The 24,227-nt window shown below is 38.8% G+C and overlaps 1 long non-coding RNA gene across 1 annotated transcript in view; it reads right to left on the bottom strand.

The window, feature by feature from the left end:
• Positions 1-23,137: 23,137 nt before the first annotated feature.
• LOC127184899 (uncharacterized) overlaps positions 23,138-24,227 on the bottom strand; it is a 63,596-nt gene continuing 62,506 nt past the window's right edge. Inside the window, exons 3-5 of the long non-coding RNA XR_007830171.1 lie at positions 23,967-24,148; positions 23,565-23,600; positions 23,138-23,367 (exon numbers count right to left, since the gene is read on the bottom strand). This is a non-coding gene — a long non-coding RNA (uncharacterized LOC127184899). The remainder of the gene's footprint in view (positions 23,368-23,564; positions 23,601-23,966; positions 24,149-24,227) is intronic.

The raw sequence follows: 24,227 nt of genomic DNA, 5'->3' as shown, positions 1-24,227 counted from the left end.
AGGAGACAAATTGTATGTAGAACTGGAGCTATCTGCCCTGGCCCTTTGGAGCCAGTAAGATTGTGCATGATTCCTAAACATAAAGCACTGAACTTCTTAAACTGCTAAATTTTGCTTTCGCATTGGTTGGATTATAATGACCCTGGTTATTCCCTCTTGGAAAAAGAAGTACTTGACTTTTTTTTCATTTTTACAGGAACTCATCATTATGATATTTTGGATATTTTAGAGACAATTTGAAGTTTTAGAGAGATGGGATTTTTTTAAGATACTTTGGATATTTTAAGGAGACTGTACTTTTAGGTGTTCAGATTTTTAAAGACCATGAGATTTTGAAACATTGGAATGTTTTATATTGTGATATTAATATTTATATTGTGATATTAATATATCCTAGAGATGAATAAAAATGAAAGGTTATGATTTAACAGTAATTTGTTTGTGTCAAGTTAACAAGGGCTCAATTGTGCTAGTCCATTTTTGTGTCACCTTGACACAAGCTATTGTCATTTTAGAAGAGAGAGCCTAAATTGAGAAAGTGCCACCAGCAACCTATCCTGTGATGTATCTTCTTGATTGATGATTGATTTTGAAGAGCCCAGATCACTGTGGATGGTGACATCCCTAGACAAGTAGTTCTGGGTCTAGAAGAAAGCAGGCTGAGCAAACAAGCTATCAGGAACAAGCCAATAAGATGTTCTTCTCTATGGCCTCTGCATCAATGTCTGCCTCCAAGTTCCTACCTTGAGTTCCTATCTGACTTCCCTTAGTGATGAACTCCAAGCTGTAAAACAAAATGAACCCTTTCCTCTCCAAGTTGCTCTTGATCATGATGTTTTATCACAACAATAGAACCCCCCCCCCAACACATACAAACACATGTGAATGCCCTCGCCCGCACGGGTGTGTGTGTGTCAAGTTAACAATGGTTCAATTGTGCTGGTCTGTTTTGTGTTACCATGATACAAGCTATAGTCATTTTTGAAGAGGGAGCCTAAATTGAGAAAATACTCCAGCAAATGTTCCATGCACGCACGCACATCTGTGCATGTGTATGTGTGTGTGTAGGGGTGTTCTGCTGGTTAGTTTTTTGTCAAGTTGACACAAATTAGAGTCACCTAGGAAGAGAGAACCTTAACTGAAGTATTCCCTCCCATAGAATGACCTGTGGGCATGTCTGTGGGCGCATCTTCATGACTGATGATTGATATCGGAGGCCCAGACTCCTGCCAGCAGTGCCACCCCTAGACAAGTGACCCCAAAAGAAGTAGCTGGAGGGTCTGGAGAGATGGCTCAGAGGTTTAGAGCATGTATTATTATGGCAGGGGACATGGGATCACTTTCCATTTTCCATAGAGGGTTCCTAACTATGTGTTACCCCAACATCAGATGATCAGAAACCCTCTTCTGGCCTCTGTGAGTACCAGGCACACACATGGTCCAGGCAAACACAAACACACATAAATTAACAATAAATACATCTCTTTTTTCTTAATGAAGAAAAGAAAGTATCCAAGCAAGCCAGTAAGCAGCACCCCTCTATGACCTCTGCATCGGTTCCTGCCTCCAAGTTCCTGCCCTGTTTGAGTTCTGGTCCTGACTTCCCTCAATGATAGACTGGGACTGGGACTTATAAGGCAAGTAAACACTTTCTTCCCCAAGCTGCTTTTGACTAATGGTGTTCATCTCAGCACTACAACAATCAGCTGGCATGATAAAAATAATGGTAAGACGTTTTCAACTGTATGCAGGAACACAGAGATGGTTGAACTTCTCTTGGACCTTCTCTGTATATATTTGTCATACATTGTCTTTGTCTTGAGATTATTTCAAAGTGTAAGACAGATCCATGAAATTTTGCTAATCCTTGAATACATGGGAAAATAGCAAAGTCTTGCTGTTTTACACCCAGAGAAAGTGCATCCTTTCAAATGTAATAACTGATAAGTGAGGGACAAATTTTTGGTTGGTTTTAAACTAGCACATACACTTTGCATAATAATCCAGCGGTATCTCAAATTCTGTCTAAATATTCATATCCCTTTGACCAAGTAGTTTTTCTTTTCTTTTTTTCTTTTTTTTTTTCTTTTTTTTTGTGGTAGTGTACACCTTTAATCACAGCACTCAGGAGGCAGAGGCAGGTAGATCTCAGTGAGTTCAAGGCCAGCCTGATCTACAAATTAAGTTTTTCTTTTCTTTGGTAGTTCAAAAATTACTAACTGGCAGTTTCCTATGGGAAATTGTTTGGATAAATCATGGCAAGTAAAAAACCATGAAAAACTATATTTACTAAGACTATGACACAGTATGGGAAATATTTTGTGTAGAAAATCAAACTATAAAATATCCATGCTACCATTACAATTATTTAAAATAGGTAGAGAGGACAAATATTGGAAGCAAAAATAAAAATGAAAACAGCTGTTCTATTAATATTGTGGGGGTAAAGAAGAAATACTTTTACTTGAAATATAGTTTAGCTAAATGGTCTGTGGTTAACATTACAATATTTCATTTGTTCATTTCATAGTTTGAACCTACCATGCTAAGCTGCCACACAATTTCTCCTGGCCTAAGGCTGCATGGGAAAATAGGAAGGACAGCTTTTTGGCAGAAGATTTACAAGCTTCTCCTAGTGTCTGTCTTCTCATATGCAAGCCTAGTGCTCTCAAATAGCCCCCTCCCACTAGACCTGAACTCTCTCCACTCTTGAAAAGATTCACATTTTCAAAACAGTCAGAAACTTAGCTTTGCACTAGACATTCTAGTCTTCAAAATACAATCACTAAATGATCTATAATAAAACAGTTTCTAAGAATGAAATTGCAGAAATACCTAGAGGTGCACAAAGAAAGAGAATTGCATCGACTTCCCCAGGGATCATTTGATGATGTCACAAGTAGAGCTAGCTTCACCTGTCATTTCTTTTCTTAGAAAATATGTCTCACACATACATAATTCTTCCTCTATTCCCCATGCCATCTCAGGCACTAGCAAATTTAATATCATTTTTCATTCTCTCACTCTCTTGTTCATAAATTTCTTTCACTGCATCAGGGAAATGCATCCAAAAACCCTGATAAATTCCTTATGCCCATACTCCAATGTCATCCATAACCTTCTCTTTCCCTTCTCTGCTGATTCCCTGGATAGTCAAGGGCAAGGAGACTGCTGGATATCTTCTCACTGTTCATCTTACAAATGCAGGAAAATGTATCAGCTGTTCAGTTCATTAGAGTGTCTGCATGCATTTTTAAAGAAAGAGTGTGAAATGGTCAAACTTGCTTTCCAAACTACATGGCCTCCCTTTAGGTGATTTTCTAATCTCTCTCTCTCTCTCTCTCTCTCTCTCTCTCTCTCTCTCTCTCTCTCTCTCTCTCTCTCTCTCTCTCTCATTATCTCACATTTTTCCCCTACAAAGCTGAAGAGTCAGAGGGTTTGAGACAAGCTGTTTTGACAAGTCCAATTGCAAAGATGTTCATAGCAACCATAAAGGAGTTGTTTCGAAGCTTTTCCACTGAAATAATTTAGAAAACAGAGAATACTTAATGCAATCACATAGCTTACAGTAAATGTGTGCCACGTGTGAGTATAAATACACTTCTATATATTCTCTGACAAGATCTGAGATTGTACAGCTGAGAAACACAGAGATCTGATCATCTGAGTTGCTAAACACCAACTGACATCAGCTTGGCCAGTAGGGAGGCTGGCCACAAAGAGCTGTTCCTAAGATAAAACATTCTTACTAACTCAGAGTGTGTAACTCTGTAACACTCCTTCCTTCCACATCCCTCTTATAACACGTCTTGTGATTTGTACACAATGTAGGTTTTATTTAAAAAATGAAGGACTTCATTTCCCAGCTGCTCACCGTGCTCCTGGTGGAGAGCCCCTGTTTCCAGCCCCCAAGGACTGCTTTGCTTACCCTATTTAATAAATTGTCAGCACAGGAGTGAAAAGGGCTACAATGCTCACCAGACTTAGAAAAAGTCTGCAGTCATTCTACCTTTAGAATACCATGAAGGGATGACTGAGACTTTGGTTGCTATTGTATTGCAACCCAGCTTCTTCATTTGTTCCCTGACTTCTCCACATTTAATAAGTACTCATGTTAATCTCCATTTTAGTCCATTTATAGGGGAATTCAATTTACAACACTGACTTACAGGTTTTAAGCAAAACAAAGATTCCATATAGAAATGAGGCATAAAAATGGTGCAGAATAGAGTCCCAAAGGCCAATCAATATGACAAGCCTAAACTGAGAGTTGGTACTAAACTGACCATTGGCTGCCTGAAGAGAAACACTTCTCACAGAGCAGCCTTGAATGCCTTTTACAAGAATCTCTAAAGGTAAAGAACATAGAAAAACTACATTCTGCTTAGCAGTTATAGGGGTGAGTAAAGCAAGCAGTTCAACAGTAGCAAAAACCATGCATTTAGCTGGAACATTTTGACCCTGAATTTCTAAAAACACTGTTGGGTACTTTCCCACAAGACTTTTCACAGTAAGGGTATTAAAGCAAGGAGACAGTTTTAGGCTAAACGAAAGGTAGCTCTACCTGAGACTAGATAGAAGAAACTTTGCCCTGTTACAGAGTAAAGGTAGGAAGGTAGTATGATACGGAGCTCAGAAGCAGCCTTTAGTAATCATGCGAGGCTCTCAAACTATGTTAGCTTGGTCTACAGAGAGGACCTCATATGTAGCAGAGGCTGAAATAAAAGTCAACATCCAATTAGCTTTGTGATTGCCTACAGTTAGTCTCTAAAATTCAGAAGTCTATTTCAGACGACAGGCAAAATAAGTGGAGGTGAGAAGAATTATCCTTCTTAAGTTTTTCATGGCAACATCTGTGTTTGGAGTTGGTTGCCTTAGAATAGTAGCAATGCTTTTGATTTATTGTCTTGGTAGGGAAGGGACATTTGGAGGGTGGGTGATTCCTATTATATTGCTCATTGTTCCATGGTGTAAATCCAGTGGGGGATACTGCCATTTTCTAGAATGTGATTTCAAGTCTAGAGAAATAGTCATAGTCTCACCCTAAAATTCTATTAGCCATCTGCCATCTTGCCACCATTTGTAGGTCACAATAACACTTGAGAACTCCATAAGTATCATCAACTTTAAGCTTCTACCTGGTAATCGTCAATGATACAATTTCCCATTCTCCAGCCTGTGTTCAATGTGACCAAATCACTTGGAGGTTGATTTATAGGAAATTTTGTAGCATATGTTTATGGCAATGTCATTGGAATTCTTTTTCAAGGGGATCCAAAATCATTTATCTTCAAGGAACTCTGTCTCTGTAATCTGAATCCAGCTTGGGGACATGGTGAAAGACCATAATTTCTATTGTCATAGTTCAAGCTATGTTTTTCTTTACTGGACCTAGACATGTTCTTCTGGGGTAGTTAGTTTCATTTTTCAATTTGATTAGATCTGGGGTCAAATGCAAGTCATACCTCTAGACAGGTCTGGAAGGACAGATCCTGGAAGGATTGACTGAGGATAGAAGACCATTTTCCAGGATGTATTGCACATTCCAGATATAAGAAACAAGTCTAAGGAAAAATTTTTTGTTTTGCACAGCTGTTTCACTGGTATCTGCATTTACCCTAGTGCTGATTCTACTGTCATCTTTCACTGACTTCAGAATCAACTTTCTTCAGATTCCCAACATGGACTGAAGACACATTGCTGTCCAGGAGTCTTCCAGGCCTTAAGCACAATAGCACAATATTGGGACTCTGCTGGCATTCAGCCTTGTACACCGAGTGTCTGCTGGATTCACAGTCTTCCCAGTGAATAATCAAGTCATTGCTGGATTACCCAGCTGGTATCATGTAAACCAATCTAGTAGCTCCATATATATATATTTGTTTTATCAATTCTGCTCCTCTAGAGAATGTCAACTAATATATCCCTAATTACACAAGTCCTCCAATAGTGTAGTAGTAGTGCACCTCTCTCAAGCTCATGCCTTTCCCATAATATTAGACCTCTAGTTGTTGGAAATGGTGGCAGCATTTAGGAAATTCCCTCTTTGAGACTTGGATAGGCCATTGAAAAGAACTGCATTGCTGAAGGTCATGTCCCTTTCTGAATGCAGGCTAGCCTGTCGCTAGTAATTGGTTTGTACAGGAGTGTGAAGTGTGTGTATTCTTGCCAAAATCACAACACTCTGATGGTCTCCCTCTGCTTCCTCTGGCTTATCCTACTCATTTAATGTTTCTATAAGAATGTATTCCTAAAGAATGCTCCAATAAAATTCTACCATGGCACTCTTGCCTGAGAATTTGATCTGGGCAAATCTGAAGTGTGTCTTCTTGCAGTACGAAGAGCACCAAAATAGATAATGCATCTCCACAACCCTTGCATTGCCAAGACTTATTGTCACTCTGACTCTACCACCCATTTTGTGTTACTGCACCTACTTTGTCTCTCCTAGATAAATGCTTTCCATTAGCCTCCACCATTCAGAAATTTTACTGTTCTTAAAGTAAGAAGCCCAGTGTAGTGGCACAGCGCTGTCATCCTAGCAATCCGGAGGCTGAGACAGAAGAAATACAAGCTCAAGCTTAGCCTTAGACTTTGTCTCAAAACACAACACGGGAATAGAGACTAACTTAATGGCATTATCCCCCACCATCACTGACATCTTGAAGTGAACAACGTGCTTGCATTGTTGTATATTTTGTTCTCTGTTTTAGTTGGTTTGGTTTGGTTTCTGAGATAGGGTTTCATTATGTTGCCCAAGATTTCCTGGAACTCATGATCCTCTTGTCTCAGTTTACTAAATTCTGGGGTTACCATTATGTGGTGCTATGACAGATTTTCAAGTTCCTTCTACTCATGAGTTTCTCATTGCCTTAAGAAAAAAATGGAGCGTGGACACACATTGCCTATTTCTTGTCATTAGATCAGTTGAGAGAGGAACAAGCACAACAACTTCCAATCTCTACCTCCCAGCCCTTGGATTCCTTTGGGCTACATCTGGCATCTGATCTTAATGAGCATAGCAGGTATGTCACTGAAGATGGGCTAGTCCTTTTATTTGATCATTTTCATCTGTTTCCAGTAATATAGACAGTTCAGTCTTCTTGAACTTCCCAGGTTGCTGAATTTCTGGATAATGTGAAATTGATCATAAGAGATATACTTAGCCAAAGGTTTAAAGCCATCACAAATCATAGTCATACATAGTTCCCAGAGTTTTAATGATACAATTTAGCAAAAACTTGTCATTCTGTCAATATTTAAGTGCTTTTCTCCACTCAGTATTTTCATTTGTCCCTGACCATAAGCACTATGGCATGGCTCCAGTTATGGCTCTGGAGGCACTAAAAGGAGGTGGGCTTTGATACTGCAGCCAATGAAACTGGTATAGATTTTCTCAGCAAGAGCCACATATGTTCCTGGAAAGTACTCAGTCTCTTATCCTAGGTCTATAATAACAAGCTCATGGTTTCCCTTTTGAAATGCAATGTGGAACTGTCCTCACTCCTCACTTCCCATGCATACTCACTATCCACACTGAGCACATGCTATTCTTTCATTATGTCAAAGACTTTCCCCTTGAACTTGGCTACTCATTGAAAAGTATATTAGAGATAATCTTCAATTCTAAAGCACATGGGATCTGTAAGACAAATAAAACTAAGTGACCAAAGTACAATGACAGACGTCAGATTGCCCATATTAACTATATGCTGCTTCATTCACCCATGTAAAGATTTAATTACAGAACATAAAACTTTGTTCCACTATGTCTTTGTATATGAGCCATCTGTGAAAACATTTTTAAAGGATATTGTGGTAGATTGAATAAGAATATCCCCCATAGGATTATTGAATACTTGCTATCCAGTTAGTGGATCTATTTGGGAAAGATTAGGAGTGGCCTTTTTGGAGGAGGTGTATCACTGGGGCTGGGTTTTAAGATTTCAAAAGCTTATGCCAGAGACACACACTCTTCTCCTCCTCCTCCTCCTCTCCTCTCGTCCCTTCTCCTCTTCCTCTCTTCTCTTCTCTCTTCTCTCTCTCCTCTCTCTCCTTTCTTTATGCATCTTGGTTATTTATTGCCTCACCATGTATGCTCTAGTATCATGTTTGCCTGCTTATTGCCATGCTCTCTGCCATAACGGGCATGGACTCACCCTATGAAATTGTAATTAAATGCCTTCCTTTATAAGTATCCTTGGTCATAGTATCTCTTCACAACAATATAACAGTAACTAAGATAGGGCTTATATTAGTTAGGGTTCCTATTTCTGTGAGAAAAAAATACCATGACCAAAAGCACGTTGGGGAGGAAGAGGTTTATATCGCTTCCACTTCCTGTCCAAGATTCTGCTTGAGGTTGGGAATCCATTACAGTTTATAGTATAAAAAAAATCCACTAGCCTGATGCAAAACAAAAGTCTTATAAAAGCAGACAGAATTCTTTCTTCTCTCAACTCATTTGCAATTCTAATGCTCACTTGTATATATTTTAGGCCCTGATGTATGATGAGGCTGTTTATTTTGTGGATTCAAATGTGGTATGATTTTTCCCTTCTCCATTTTCTCATGGGCATTTAAAAATCAAACAGTGTAGCTCCATATCAGCTTAACTATTTCATTTTCTTTGCAATGACTTTAGGCATTTTTCAAAATTAAAATTTACTATTACACCAAGGAGCTTCCGCTGTTAGTATTCTGGCATACATAGCAATAAGAGATTAACAAGGGCAGTTCATTTAATGGTTATATTGATGAACTCTCATTTATTATATCAAAAATACAAGAAACAGCAGTTGGTCTTAGAAAAACCTGTCAATTTTCAACTTGCATAAATAAAATGTACTAATGTAGGGATAGACACTATGAGTAGTTAGATAAATACTGTTCTAGAAAATGAATAATCGAGAATGCTACAACCATCAGATACTCAAAACTCATCAAGAAAATATATCACTTCCCAAGAATATCAAGAATCTGACCTACAATTCTACCCACCTTCCCAAGGATGCCTGCTGGCTCCCAGGGACAGCCTGTTCTGCCTCAGACCTATGACTCTACCTACCTTTCTGAGAAGTCCTGTGGGTACCAGGAACACCCAGCCAACATCAGGGACAACCACATGGCTAAAGGCCAGCTTCAATAAGAGCCAGGGCATATGACAACACCAGAAGCCAGCTATCCTATTACAATAATCCCTGGATATCCTAACACAGCAGAAACACAGAAAATAACCTTAAATCTATTCTTATGAAGATGATAGAGACCATTAAAGAGGAAATAAATGAATCCCTTAAAGAAATACAAGAAAACACACCAAAAAAAGATATAGGCCTTTAAAGAGGAAATTAACACATCCCTTAAAGAATACAGGAAAACACAATCAACCACGTAAAGGAAATAAATAAAATGGTTTAAGACCTCAAAATGAAATTAGAAGCAATAAAGAAAACACAAACTGAAGGAATCCTGGAGATGAAACACCTGGGGAAGAGAACCAAAACTACAAACTACAAGAGATGGAAGAGAAAATTTCAGCCATAGAAGATACAATTGGAGAAACTGGGACATCATTAAAAGAAAATGTTAAATCTAAAAAGTTCCTGATACAAAACATGTAAGAAATTAGGGACACTATTAAAAGATGAAACCAAAAAATACTAGAAAGAGCTCCAAAGACCAGAAAATGTTTTCAAAAAAGCATAGAAGAAAACTTTCCCAACCTAAAGAAAGAGATGCCTATAAACATGCAAGAAGCTTACAGAACACCAAATAGATTGGTCCAGGAAAGAAAATCTTCCTGCCACATAATAATCAAAACACTAAGTGTACAGAACAAATAAAGGATATTTAAAGCTACAAGGGAAAAAGCCAAGTAACATATAAAGGCAGATGTATAAGAATTATACCCAACTTTTCAAGAGACTCGAAAGAGCAATTAGCCTGAGTGTATGTCTTGCAGACCCTAAGAAACCACAGATGTCAACCCATACTACTATACCTAGAAAACCTTCCAATTACCTTAGATGGAGAAAACAAGATATTCCGTGACAAAACCAAATTTAAATAATATCTATGCATAAATCCAGCCCTAAGGGGATACTAAAAGGAAAACTCCAACCTAAGGAGGTTAACTGCACCCAAGAAATCACAGGAAATAAATAACTCCACTTCATCAAAAACAAAAGAAACACACACACAAATAATAACAACAACAACAATAATAATAATAACAACAACAACAACAACATCAAAATAACAGCAACTAACAGTCAGTGGTCAGTAATATCTCTCAACATCAATGAACTCAATCCCCCAATAAAAAGACAGACTACTGATACAATGCAAAAACTACAGAATGGATGTGGAAACAAGACCCATCATTCTGCTACATACAAGAAACACACCTCAGCAACAACAATAGACATTACCTCAGAGTAAAGGGCTAGAAAAAGGTTTCCAAAGCAAATGGACCCAAAAAGCAAACTGGACTAGCCATTCTAATATCTAATAAAATAAACTCTCAAGTAAAATTAATCAAAAAAGATGGGGAAGGACAGTTCATACTCATCAAAGAAAAATTCACCAAGATGACATCTCAATTCTCAATATAACTGCCCCAAATACATTACTAAAGCTTAAATAATACAACAAAATCCACACAACAATAGTGGGAGACTTCAACAACCCACTCTCATCAATGGACACGTCATCGAGACAGAAACTAAACAGAGAAATAATGAAACTACCAGATACCGTGAATCAAATGGACCTAAAAGATATGTATAGAATTTTCATCCAAACATAAAGAATATTACTTCTTCTCAACACTTTATGTAACCTTCTCCAAAAATGATCACATAGTCACAAAGCAAGCCTTAATGGATACAAGAAAATTGAAATAACCCTTTGTATCTTATCAAACCACCAATGACTAAAGCTTCAGCTCAACAGAAACAACAGAAAACCTACAAACTCATGGAAACTGAAAACCACTTTATTCAGAACCACCCAATGACCAACAGGTCAGAGAAGAAAGAAAGAAAGAAAGAAAGAAAGAAAGAAAGAAAGAAAGAAAGAAAGAAAGAAAGAAAGAAAGAAAGAAAAGACTTTCATTGTAAAACTAAGCTACCTGGTCTTCAACTCCGTCAGAGACTTGAGAAGGAATAAACTTGATTACCTGAGTATGCTAGGAGTGCAGGTTAGTAGCTTTCCAAATGAAAAGATGACAGAGACGGTTTTCTAACTGAATAGTCACCCAAATCTCTTTATTATGTTGGATCATCTTCTTCAGCCTTCTGGCCCAATATATCTGACAGGCATATTTGTGAGGCAGGAACTACTGAGGACTTGCTTACCCTGTCTTGGCAGAGTCTGGCCACTGACTCTGCCTGCATCCAAGCTTGCATTTTTTTAGGCAGAATTCTGTCTGTGGTAGAAACAAGGACATTTTCCCAGTGCTTGTTTGACACATTTGAAGCCATCTTTAAGGGTTAATAAGTTTTTAGGTCTAGATAGATGTTTTAAGTTGATAATGACAAGGTGTGATGGAGATTGATTAGCATTCAGAATTTTACACACACCAAGATAGGAAATATGTTCTCTTCAAGACTGTCAAATACAAATAGCCAAAATACTAAGAATGTAACATTTATAGAATTCCTGATTGTGTCATGGTTCTTCTTTTTATAGGTAGTTTATTGTATATATGTGTGATAATATAAGTGTATATGTGAAAATGAAAAAAAATGTTTTTAAAAAATGTCATCCAGGATGGTTTTAGTTTATCTGGGTATCGACAATGAACAGTTCCCCAAAGGCAAATTCTGCTGGAATGTTCTACTGAACAGTATATTGTTTAGACTATACCTTGTGGCACATGATCATTACAGACTACCTCTGTATTAACCAATGAGTGATGCTTCCCAAATTTGTTTATTAAATCTTGAAACCATTGCCACTATAAAAAATTTCCAAAAATCCAATGAAAATTAAGGCACAACATACCCAAACATATGTAACATAATGACAGCAGTGTTGAGGAAAGTTCATACCACTAAGTACCTTCAAAAAGAAATTGGAGAGAGCCCATACCAGAAACTTAAAAGCACACCTGAACACTCTAGAGAAAAAAGAAGCAAGAGGAGTAGATGGCAGGAAATAATCGAACTCAGGGCTGAAATCAATAAAGTAGAAACAAAGAGAACAATACAAAGAATCAACAAAAGCAAGAGATGGTTTTTTGAGAAAATAAAAAAGACAGACAAACCCTTAGCCAAACTAACAAAAAGACAGAGACAGTATCCAATTCAACAAAATCAGAAATGAAAAGGGAGATATACCAACAGACACTGAGGAAATCCAAAGAATCATTAGGTCTTACTTCAAAAACTGTACTCCACAAAAGTGGACAAGGTAAACAAAACAGATGATTTTCTTGATAGATACAATTTACCAACATTATAAAAAGGTCAGGTAAACAATCTAAATAGACTATGACCTCTAAGAAAATAGAAGCAGTCATTAAAAGTTCCCAACCAAAAAACAAGAAAAGCCCAGGGACAGATGATTTCACCACAGAATTCTACCAGATTTTCAAAGAAGAGCTAATACCAATATTCCTCAAACTACTCCACAAAATAGAAACAGAAGGAGCATTTACAAATTTATTCTATGAAGCCAGAGTCACTATGATACCTAAACCACATAAAGAACCAAGAAAGAGAATTTCAGACAAATTTCCCTTATGAATATTGATTCAAAAATACTCATAAACCAAATCCAAGAACACATCAAAAGTATCATTCACAATGATCAAGTAAGCTTCATCCCATGCATGTGGGGAAGGTTCAACATATGAAAACCCACCAATGTAATCCACCATATAAACAAAGTGAAAGAAAAAACACATGATCATCTCATTAGATACTGAAAAGGCTTTTGGCAAAATCCCAAACCACTTCATGATAAAAGTCTTGGAGCAAGGCCCATACATAACCATAATAAAGTCAATATACAGCAAGCCTATAGCCAACATCAAATTAAATGGAGAGATACTTAAAGCAATTCCACTAAAATCAGGGACAAGACAAGGATGCCCACTCTATCTATATCTATTGAATATAGTACTTGGAGTTGTAGCTAAAACAAGAAGATATGTAACAGAGATCAAGGAGACAAATATTGGAAAGGAAGATGATATGATAGTATGCATAAGTGACCCAAAAAATTATACCAGATAACTCCTACAGCTGAAAAACACCTTCAACAAAGTTGATACAAGATCATCTTGAAAATATCAGTATCCCTTCCTTCTAAAAATGATAAATGAGCTGAGAAAAAAAATTAGGAAAACAACACCCTTCATAATAGCTACAAATAATATAAAATATCTTGGTATACCTCTAACCAAACAAGTGAAAGACTTGTATGATAAGAACTTCAAGTCTCTGAATAAAGAATTTGAAGAAGATATCAGAAGATGGAAAGATCTCCTATGCTCATGGATGGGTAGTAATAACATAGTAAAAATGGCCATCTCACCAAAAGCAATTTACTGACTCAATGTAATTCTCATCAAAATATCAACACAATTCTTTCAGACCTCGAAAGAACTATTCTCACTTTCATATGAAAAAAAACCAGAAAACCTAGAATGCTAAAACAATACTGTATAATAAAAGACCATCTGGAGGTATCATTATTCTTGATTTCAAGTTGTACTATAGAGAAACAGTAATAAAAACTGCATGGTATTGGCATAGAAAGAGACATGTTGATCAATGCAATCAAATCACAGACCCTGAAATAAACCCACACAACTATGGCAGTTGATTTTTCACAAAGAAGCCAAAATTATACAGTAGGAAAAAGAAAGCATCTTCAAAAAAAAAAGTGTTGGTCTAACTGGATGTCTGCATGTAGAAGGACACAAGTAGATCCATATTTATGACCACGCACAAAACTTAAGTCCAATTGGATCAAAGATCTCAAAATAAAACTGGATATACTAAATCTAATAGAAGAGAAATGGGGAAGAGCCTTGAACACATTGGCACAGGAGACAACTTCCTGAACAGAACACCAACAGCTCAGGCTCTAAGATCAACAATTAATAAATGAGACCTCGTGAAATTGAAAAGCCACTGTAAGGAAAAAGACAAAATGACAGCCAAAAGAATGGAAAAATATCTTTTCCAACCCTACATGTGATAGAAGACTAATATCCAAAATATATAAAGAGCTCAAGAAATTAGATACCAACAAACCAAATAGCCCAATTAAAAAATGAGTTACAGAGCTAAATGGAATTCTCCACAGAAGAATCGCTAATGGCCAAGAAGCACTTAAAGAAATGTTCAATTTCCTTAGTCATCAGGGAAATGCAAATCAAAATGACTCTGAAATTTCATCTTATACCAAGTCAGGATGGCTATGATGAAAAACTCAAGAGATAGCATATGCTGGTAAGGATGTGGAGAAAGGGAACACTCCTACATTGCTGTTGGGAGTGCAAACTTATACAACCACTTTGGAAATCAATCTGTCATTTTCTCAGAAAATTGGGAATTGATCTACCTCAAGACCCAGCTATACCACTTCTGGGAATATATCCAAAAGATGCTCCACCATACCACAAGGACACTTACTCAGTTATGTTCATAGAAGCTTTATTTGTAATAGCTAGGAGTTGGAAACAACCTAGATGCCCCTCAACAGAAGAATAGCTAAAGAAATGTGGTACATTTACACAATGGAATAATGTTTGGCTATTAAAAACAAAGACATCATGCAATCTGCAGGCAAATAGATGGAACTAGGAAATATCATCCTGAGTGAGGTAACCCAGACGCAGAAATACAGACATGGTATGTACTCACTTGTAAGTGGATATTGGCCATATAGTACAGGATACTCATGGCACAATCCACTGACCCAAAGAAGCTAAGTAACAAGGAGTACCCACAGGAGGGTCTTTCAATCTCACTCAGAAGGGAAACTAAAATTGACATTGGAGGTGAATGGAGGGAGAGAATTTTGTAGGATAGATGGGAAAGGGATCAGGGGTGTGAATTAGCAATTGGAGGGAGTTGAGGAGGGAGCCCAGGGTGAAAGAAGATAAATTGGAAGTGGGGGGGCATCTCTGGGGCATGCCAAAAACCTGGGTAGGGGATGCCCCAAGAAGTCTATGGGGTCACCCTAGCTGAGACTCCTAGCAGTGGAGGATATGGAACTTGAAGTTGTCACTTCCTCTAGCCAGGCAGGACTTCCAGTATTGGGATAAAGACACAAACCAACCCATAAAATTTGTCCTGCCTACATGATGTACCGGGACAAAAATGGAGCACAGATTGAGGGAATGTTCAACTGAAGAGTGGCCTTTCTCGAGATCCATCCCAGGGGAGAAAAGCAATCCCTGACGCTATTAATGATATTCTGCTATGCTTGCAGGCAGGAGCCTAGCATAACTTCTCTGAGAGGCTTCACCCAGTAGTTGATGGAAATGGATACAGAGATCTACAGGCAAACATTACACAGAGCTCTATGTATTACACAAAGTACTATGGAAGAGTTAGGGAAACAATTGAGGGCCTAGAAGGTTCAAGGGCTCCACAAGAAGACCTACAGAGCCAACTACACTGGGTTCATAGAGACTCAGAGAGTGAACCACCAACCAATAAACATGCGAAGTCCTAGGCTCCTTGAAAATATATAGCAGATGGGCAGCTTGATCTTCATGTGAGTCCCTAAACAAAAGGAGTAGGGCCCCTCTCTGACTCTGATGCCTGTTTTTGGATCCCATTCCCCTAACTGTGCTGCCTTGTCTGGCCTCAGTGGGAGAGGATGCACTGAGTCCTGCAGTGACTTAATGTGCAGGGTAGGTTGGTAGCCATTGGGGACCTACGTCTTCTCTGAGGAAGAGAGAGGAGAGAATTTGAGGTAGGCTCATGTAAGGTGGGGGGCCTAGGAGGAGAGGTGGTAAGCTGTGGTCAGGATGTAAAGTAAATAAAAAAACAAATTAATGGGGAAAAAAGAAAACATATCCATTACTAAGTTTTTTTGTTTGTTTGTTTGTTTCTGTTTTTTGTTTGTTTGTTTGGTGTCTTTACTGGCTGGTTTTGTGTGTCAACTTGACACAAGCTAGAGTCATCCGAGAGGAAGGAGCCTCAGTTGAGGAAATGCCTCCATGAGATCCAGCTGTAGGGCATTTTCTCAATTAGTGGTCAATGGGGAAGAGCCCAGCCCATGGTGGATGGTCCCATCCCTGGGCAGGTGGTCCTGGGTTATGTAAGAAGGCAGGCTGAGCAAACCAGGGACGGAAGCCAGTAAGCAGCAACTTCCATTGTCTCTGCATCAGCTCCTCCCTCCAGGATCCTGCCTCTTTTGCACTCCTGTCCCAACCTTCTCCAATGATAGACTATAATGTGGAAGCATAGCTAAATAAACACTCTCCTCCCCAACTTGTTCGTTGGTTATGGTATTTCATTTCAGCAATAGACACCCTAAATACAACAGTGTTCTCTAATTATATAGAAAATATACTAAATGCAGCTTGTCAGGTGTTATTATTTGAAAGAGCGAAGTTATACTTTGTCTGGAGAGTATCATAAAACAACTCCCTGACACTAATTTTTCTAATTGGTGAATAGGCCTGTGGCCTGTAGCCTGTCTGAGATAGTAGAAAATCTATCTGTTTTTGCATTTCTGTCTTCAGTCAAGAAGGAGAAACAAAAGGAGGAAGAAAGGAAGTAAACAAGGAGGGGAGAGAGAGAGACAGAAACAGAGAGACAGAAACAGAGAGACAGGGACAGAGAGACAGAGACAGAGATGAAATGCAGAAGAGTACAGGGTCCAGAACTTTTCCCCACGATCACTCTCAGTCTTCAAAGTGGATGTCCAAGCTGTGCATAGATTAACCACTCATGAGAGAGACTAAATGTATGCTTGGTATTATTAGTTTGAGAAGTGTTGGGATGGAATCCAAGGATGACCTACATCTCCAGCTCTTAGACCTGGTTTTTTTAAAAACTAAATTTGTATTAGCTTCATCAAAGTAAGTATCAAGAAACCTTATTTAATCTAGAAAAGCAAATGAAAAAGTTTTTTAAGGAAATCACTCCATTTCAAGTCATTTGCTCAAAACTGAATACTATCATAAAGCATCTTTAATGATGGATCAGTTGCTAATTCAAATAGTCCGGTCTTCAAATTACTTGAAAACAAATAACTGGAAAGTATGTGACTTGCAAAATGATTCGTCATCCAGTTAGTTCAATTATTCACTTTCTTCTTTACTGAACTTTATCAAATAACTTTTCATTCATGTGAACTCCTCCACTTAGAGGTACCTTGCTTACAGCATATGATTAGAAAGGGTTGGGGAAATCAAAATATTTCATTATTGTTATGCTTTTATCATTATATTTATCTTATGTGAATTAAAATTTATTACCAGCAAAGCCTTGGAACTAAAATAGGTGCTAATACAGGACGAATGAAATTTCTCATTACTGAGAATGCTGAAAGTGCTGACCAGATGGCAGTGTAGTACAAGCTTGATATTTTCCATAAGACTTTAATTTCTGAATATTTATATGGTAAAAAGAAAATATGAACCCTTGTTCTGAATTTTCATCTGAGCGAAATAAGCCTTATAACTGTCTTTTTTTTTTTTTTTCTATACTCTTTCTCTTTTTCTGGTCTTTCAAGAATGATGTGTGCATTCTTCAAATCCTTGCCTCTTCCATATCCTGGATATTGTCAGAAGAAATTTGTTATCACTTCTGCTTCTATACTCCAAGTATACAACTAAATCCAGAATATCAGGACATGAGACAAAATATTCCCATTTAATCCAATTTCTGAATTCATCGTTAAGAGAAATGTATAAATTGGGAGAAAACATTAAATATAAGAGCAGGCTTAGGGTACCTTGTTGATGGAAGCTTGTATCCAAATGCCAATATGTTAATTCCCAGTGTGTTTTACACTCTGTAGCATTTCACTTCAATAGAATTTAGTATAGGTGTGAAATAGATCTGTGTTCTTTAAAGTTGCAAAATGACAACTATGAAAAAAAGTAAAATTAAAAAAAATCCTCATAACCATATATGTTCTCACTTTTACCAAATATTACAAAGCGGAACTGAGTCTACAAATTGGTTCTTTTAAAATTATGTGATTATTTCCATCTAGATTGAACTGTGTTCCATTAAAATATCTATGTTGAAACCCTATCCCCTTAAAACTGTCTTGTGGGCAAAGAATTCAGTCTTACTGACGTCCTTGTAAAAAAGGCTGATGGTGTAGTAACATACTTGCCTAACATGCCTGAGGCTCTGGGTTTAATCTTAGGACTGAAAATGTGGAGAGGAAGATTGCCACCAGGAGTGCGCATACACAGATAAAAGGTGAAGGTCACATAAGGACAAAATTGTAGCTATCTGTAAGCCAAGGGGAGAGAAGACAAAAAAACAACATATCAGCACCATAATCCTAGACTTCAAGCCTGTATAACTAAATTTCTGTTGCTTAAGATGCCCAATATCTAGTGTACTATCAGAGCAAGCTAGCCCAAAAAAACTAATACATGTTCCTTGGGAAGACGTGTGTGTCTTCTTTTGAGAGAGGTTTTCTTTTTCTTTTTTTTTTTTTTTATTTATTTTTTATTAATTTATTCTTGTTACATCTCAATGGTTATCCCATCTCTTGTATCCTCCCATTCTTCCCTCCCTCCCATTTTCCCCTTACTCCCCTCCCCTATGACTGTTCCTGAGGGGGATTACCTCCCCCTGAATATGCTCATAGGGTATCAAGTCTCTTCTTGGTAACCTGCTGTCCTTCCTCTGAGTGCCACCAGGTTTCCCCCTCCAGGGGACATGGTCAAATGTGAGGCACCATAGTACGTGAGAAAGTCATATCCCACTCTCCACTCAACTGTGAAGAATGTTCTGACCATTGGCTAGATCTGGGCCAGTCTGGGATTTATGAAAACCTCTCTCAGTTGGTCCCGCTCAAACTGAGAGAGGTTTTCATAAATCCCAGACTGGCTTAGAAATCACTAGGTTGTGATGCTGGCTTTGAATTCATAACCCTCCTGCCTCCACTTCCCAAGTCTAACATTACAGATTTAAACTACTATGCTCATATCTTTGGGAATTGCTAATGCATCTTTAGAGTCCCATACCAAATCTTCCCTATGCCACTTTACTAGCCCAGTCTAATTTTTGGTTGCTGGTGCTCTATCTCTATTACATGGTATAAACATTAAACTTTATCTACTGCTCAAAATGCCAAAGCTGAGGACAGAGCCAGGCCCTGTGAAAGGACATTTCAGGGTATTTATGTCCAGGTTGTACTAGCTAGATTATCCCACACACTACTATGTCTCATGCCATACAATGGACCACGTGCAAACTCCACAATAGCTGCCATGGACAGTTCCACATGAGCTCCGGGTCTCATTTTAAGCTTTCCACAATTATCTCTCCATTTTAACTTGGAGGTTCTTTCTGATACTTTGAGAGTCTGCTTAACCATGGTGACAATGACCCAACCAAAAAAACATGGAAGAGTAATGACTACCCAGGTTTATACCTTTGACCAACAGAAGATTGAAAGCAGTAGACAAATAAACTGACTTCCCTATCCTTAGGCAGGCAATTTGGCAGAGGGAGAAATGTCTGTGTTTTATAGAATGGTCCAGCAAAATATTGGTCACATTTCCCCACAGAGGGAATCCTTAGGAAGCTGGTGTGAAGGAATGGAGTCACAAGTGGAGACTAAACTGATTTAAGGTATAGTGTCACCGTATGTGGCTAAGGATCTTCCTTAAAACATTATCTATTTTTTTCAGTTTTTATTTTTTATTTTTTTATCTAACTGTATGTTTCTTGAGTATGGATGTATGGATGACAACATTATGTCATAATTTCAAGAGGTTGGATATTTCTGACTCCAAGTACTCTGCTTGGTCTCTCTGCTTTTACACACTTTATTTTCCATGGCTTAATTCTACTATTAAATACCTTTGTGTGGTTAGCATTGCCTTATCAGGAGACATCCAGAATAAGGAGTGACTCAGAGTTTATATCTCCAAGATTCCTCAAACCCCATGGTTCTTTGAGCCTGACTACTTCACAGTTAGTAACTGGGTACCAGATGCTTCTAGAAAGTTGATTTGAGCAGAGCATCATGGTCTATGCCTGCAATACCAAACAGTGAGAGGCGGACACGCAAATATTGATGTCTCTTATCAAAATCAACAAAAAAGCTGCTGATATTTATTGACTATATAAAGAATGAGAAACTCTTGCAGTTCCAGGCAGTTGTTAAGCCACTCTATGTAAGTTCTGGGAACTGAACTAGAGTTTTCTGGAAGAGTTTCTAGCACTCTTATCTTCTGGCCCATGTCTTTAGTCTTTAAATGAACTATCTTGAAGAGGTATTTCACCAAAGAAGATAGGCAGTTGGCAAGTAGGCACAGCAGTTGCTCAGCCTTCTTTGTCATTAGAGAAAAGCAAACTAAAATCACCATGAGATATGCATATTCTAGAAGGGCTAGAGGTTTTTAATAGAAGCATTGACTAATACTAAGCCCGCAAGAGAATGGAGAGTAACTGGAACTCTAATGTGTCACTCATGGGAGTATGAAGATCATAAAGTTACTTAGCAAAAACATTTCATCCAATTATTTCCTTCCTTTTCAGAGATGAGTTCACATCCAATGATTTGCCTGCCCCAAAGTATAAAGACCCAACCTCCTTGCCCCAACTTCAGACAACCCTGAAGAAACATCGCACCCAAGAGTGTCCCCTAAAGGATTAATTTGGTTCTTTGTTGAGAATATATTGCAATTTCTCCCTAGAACCAACCCTGATTCTTTTTGTTCTTCCAAAGGTGTTAACACAAAGAACTACTCCCTAAGAAACTTTCTGCCTACTCTTCTTCCTCTTTGAATCTGCTTTCTAGAAAACTTAACCTGTGACATTCCTCTTTAAAACCTCTGGCATTTTTGTTTGGCATCAAATGGAAGAATTTCATACATGAAGAAGCTGAGATGAGATTGAGCTCGTTGTTTTTCGCATAAGAAAAGCTCTAGAAAGCTAAGCCACATTGATTCAGAAAGAAAAGTTACAACGCTATCAAAAAGGAGTCTGAGTTAGTCTAACGTTATGGTTAATTTAAATGGTATGCCTAATAAATATTATTAGGCTATAATTATTATGTTGGTATTCTCTAGCCTGCTATCAAACAAAGACACATACACCTGTTGTATATTTTAGGACAAGCCTTTACCTGGGGCATGGCAGATATTAACGTTCTAAACTAACATTGCCTCTCAGCCCCATCTCAGGCTACCTCCCATTCATGATCCCAAAATACTTGCTAATGTTCTCCATCCCCTCCATCCACACTGATCCAGCCATGTGCTTCTTTCTCATGCTAACCCATGGCGGTGGTCCACTTCCTTCTCCTCTGATCCTGTCTTGCTTCCTCCTCCTTTTCCTTTCCCTCATGGTTCTTCAACTCCAGCCTGTGAACCCCAAACTCTGCCTCCCTTTCTTCTATCAAATCTCAAATTTCAGCAATTTTATTAATCTATTACTTTAAACTAGGTGAAGCAAGGTTTACACAAGGACAGGTATAAGTGAGAATGTGTCTGATCAGGGACCAGATCTTGAAGGCCAGTAATTAGCATTAAAATACATAACACCAGACCAACCCCCAACAGTCTAACTTTTTTGCCATGGATCTAGGTAATGAATTTCAAATCACTTATACTCCAAATGTATAAGACTCCCTTCCTCGCGCCACTGGACTACTCTGTGTAATAAGTTGGGTTAATAGTGAGAAGTTTACCAGGACATGCTCTTAGGAAGGGTTCATATGAGGAAGCTACAGGAGTTATACAGGGAAGAGGGAAATGTTAGGCTGTGCTACAACCACAGTCAAGATGAGACAGGTAGAATACTGACCATAACCCACTCTATTAGCTCCAAGATTGTCACATACTAATTGCTGAAATCTGTGAATCAACTAACTACCTTCGATGGCAAAAGGGACTTTAAAGATGTGACTAAAGATGTTAAGATGGAAAAACACATTATCCAGATGAGTCCAAAGTGACCACAGGGGCCCATTTATGGACGAGAAGGAGGCATCTTCTGTCAGAGACAGAGAGAAAAGAGAGGAGGTAGTAAGCTATGCTTCTGAAGTTCTGTTTTGTTTTAAGACCAAACCGCCCCATGTTGTTCAGGATAGTCTTGAACTTCTGAGCTCAAAGTATGTTTAACATTAATTATAGGCATACGCCACCATGCTTGGCTACATTGTTTTTCTGTAAGAAGGCTTGTCACGCGTCACAGAATATAGGCTTCTCCTGAAAGTGGAAAAGGCAAAGGAATTGATTGTTCCCAAGAACCTGCAGGAAGAATGCACCATTTGCTGACAAGTTGATTTTAGCCCAGTGAGATTTCATTTCAGGCTGCTGACCTCAACAACCATAAATTACAAGTATGTGTTGTCTTAAGACCCTAAACTTACAGTGAGACAAAAGTTCAGTGTGAACTGGTTTTAACTAGTTGTTTCTATCAAATAAAACACACAAGAAGGGACAGAAAGTTACCAGCGGAGACCGAGTTACAAAAGCTTGTGGCATCTGTAATGGGTATTCATTCTTTCTTGCTTTCTCTGAGGGAATCCAACCCTTATATCATCCTCTGTGGAGAAGGTGTATAAGGAAACTGAGGGGAGTCAACCTTCTGGGTCAGTTAGAATTCAATAGAAGAATTGTGAGGCAAGGAGTCCTGCCTACAGGATTACTTTTTAAAAATTTTTATTTACTTATTCATTTTACATCCCATTTGAAGCTCCCTCTCTCCTCTTCCCCCAGTCCTGCCTCCTTTTCTTCTAAAAAAACGGGAGCACCCCCAACAATCCCACCCTGCCACATCAAGTCCCATCTTCTTCCACTGAGGCCAGAGAAGGCAGCCCAGGTAGAGGAAAGTGATACAGAAGCACGCAACAGAGTCTATGTCAGAGACAGCCCCTGCTCCACTGGCTGGAGGACCCACATGAAGACCAAGCAGCTCATCAGTTACATATGTGTCAGAAGCCTAGGTACAGACCATGCTTGCTCTTTGGTTGATGTTTTAGTCTCTCTAAGCCCGTATGGGCTTAGGGTAGATGACTCTGTTGGTCTTCCTGAGGTGTTCTTGTCCCCTCCCAGATCTTCTATTCTTCCGTACCACTCTTCCACAAGACTCCCTGAGCTCTGCCTAAAGTTTGGCTGTGGGTCTCAGCATCTGTTTCAATCTGCTGATGGGTGGAGTTTCGCAGAGGACAGTTATGCTAGGCTCCTGTCTGCAAGGATGGCAGAGTGTCATTAACAGTGTAAGCTCTCCCTTATGAGGTAGGTCTTAGGTTTGGCCAGTCTTTGGTTGGCCATTCCCTCAATCTCTGCTCCATCTTTATCTTTGCACATATTCTGGCAGGGTAAATGTTGGGCCAAAGGCTTTGTGAGTGGGTTGGTATCTCCCTCCCTCCACTAGAAGGCCTACCTGGCCAGGAGGTGGCCTCTTCATTCTCCATGTCCCCTGCAGGTAGGAGTCTCAACTAGAATCACCCTCATATCCTCCTAAAAACCAACCCAGTCACAGATCTTCAGCTTGTCTCAAAGATACCCTCTCCCCTCTCCCCTCTCCCCCCAGTTACCCTTCTCTCTCCCAGCCCTCTGCCCTCTCACTCCTACTCTCCCCATCCTCATTCCCCTCCCCACATCCTCTCCTACCCAGTTCCCTCTCTTGATCCACTTCAGCTGTCTATTCTATTTCCCTTTCTGAGTGGGATTCAAGCATCCTCCCTTTGGGACCTCCTTGTTACTTAGCTTCTTTAGGTCTGTGGATTGTAGTATGGTTATCCTCTACTATATAGCTAATAGCCACTTAGAAGTGAGTACATACCATTCTTGTGTTTTGGGATCTCGGTTACCTCACTCAGTATGGTCTTCTCTAGTTCAATCAATTTGCTTGCAAATTACATGATGTCTTGGTTTTTAAAAGCTGAGTAGTATTCCATTGTGTAAATGTACCACATTTTCTTCAGCCGTTCTTTAGTGGAGGGACATCTGGGTTGTTTCCAATTTCTGAATATTACAAACAAAGCAGCTATGAGCATAGTTGAGCAAGTGTCCTTGTGGTATGGTGGAGCATCTTTCAAGTATG

The sequence above is a fragment of the Acomys russatus genome, chromosome X (assembly GCF_903995435.1).
Source record: "Acomys russatus chromosome X, mAcoRus1.1, whole genome shotgun sequence".
Lineage (NCBI taxonomy): Eukaryota > Metazoa > Chordata > Mammalia > Rodentia > Muridae > Acomys > Acomys russatus.
Note: the sequence above shows the minus strand (reverse complement) of the source record. Positions and strands in the feature narration are given on the sequence as shown.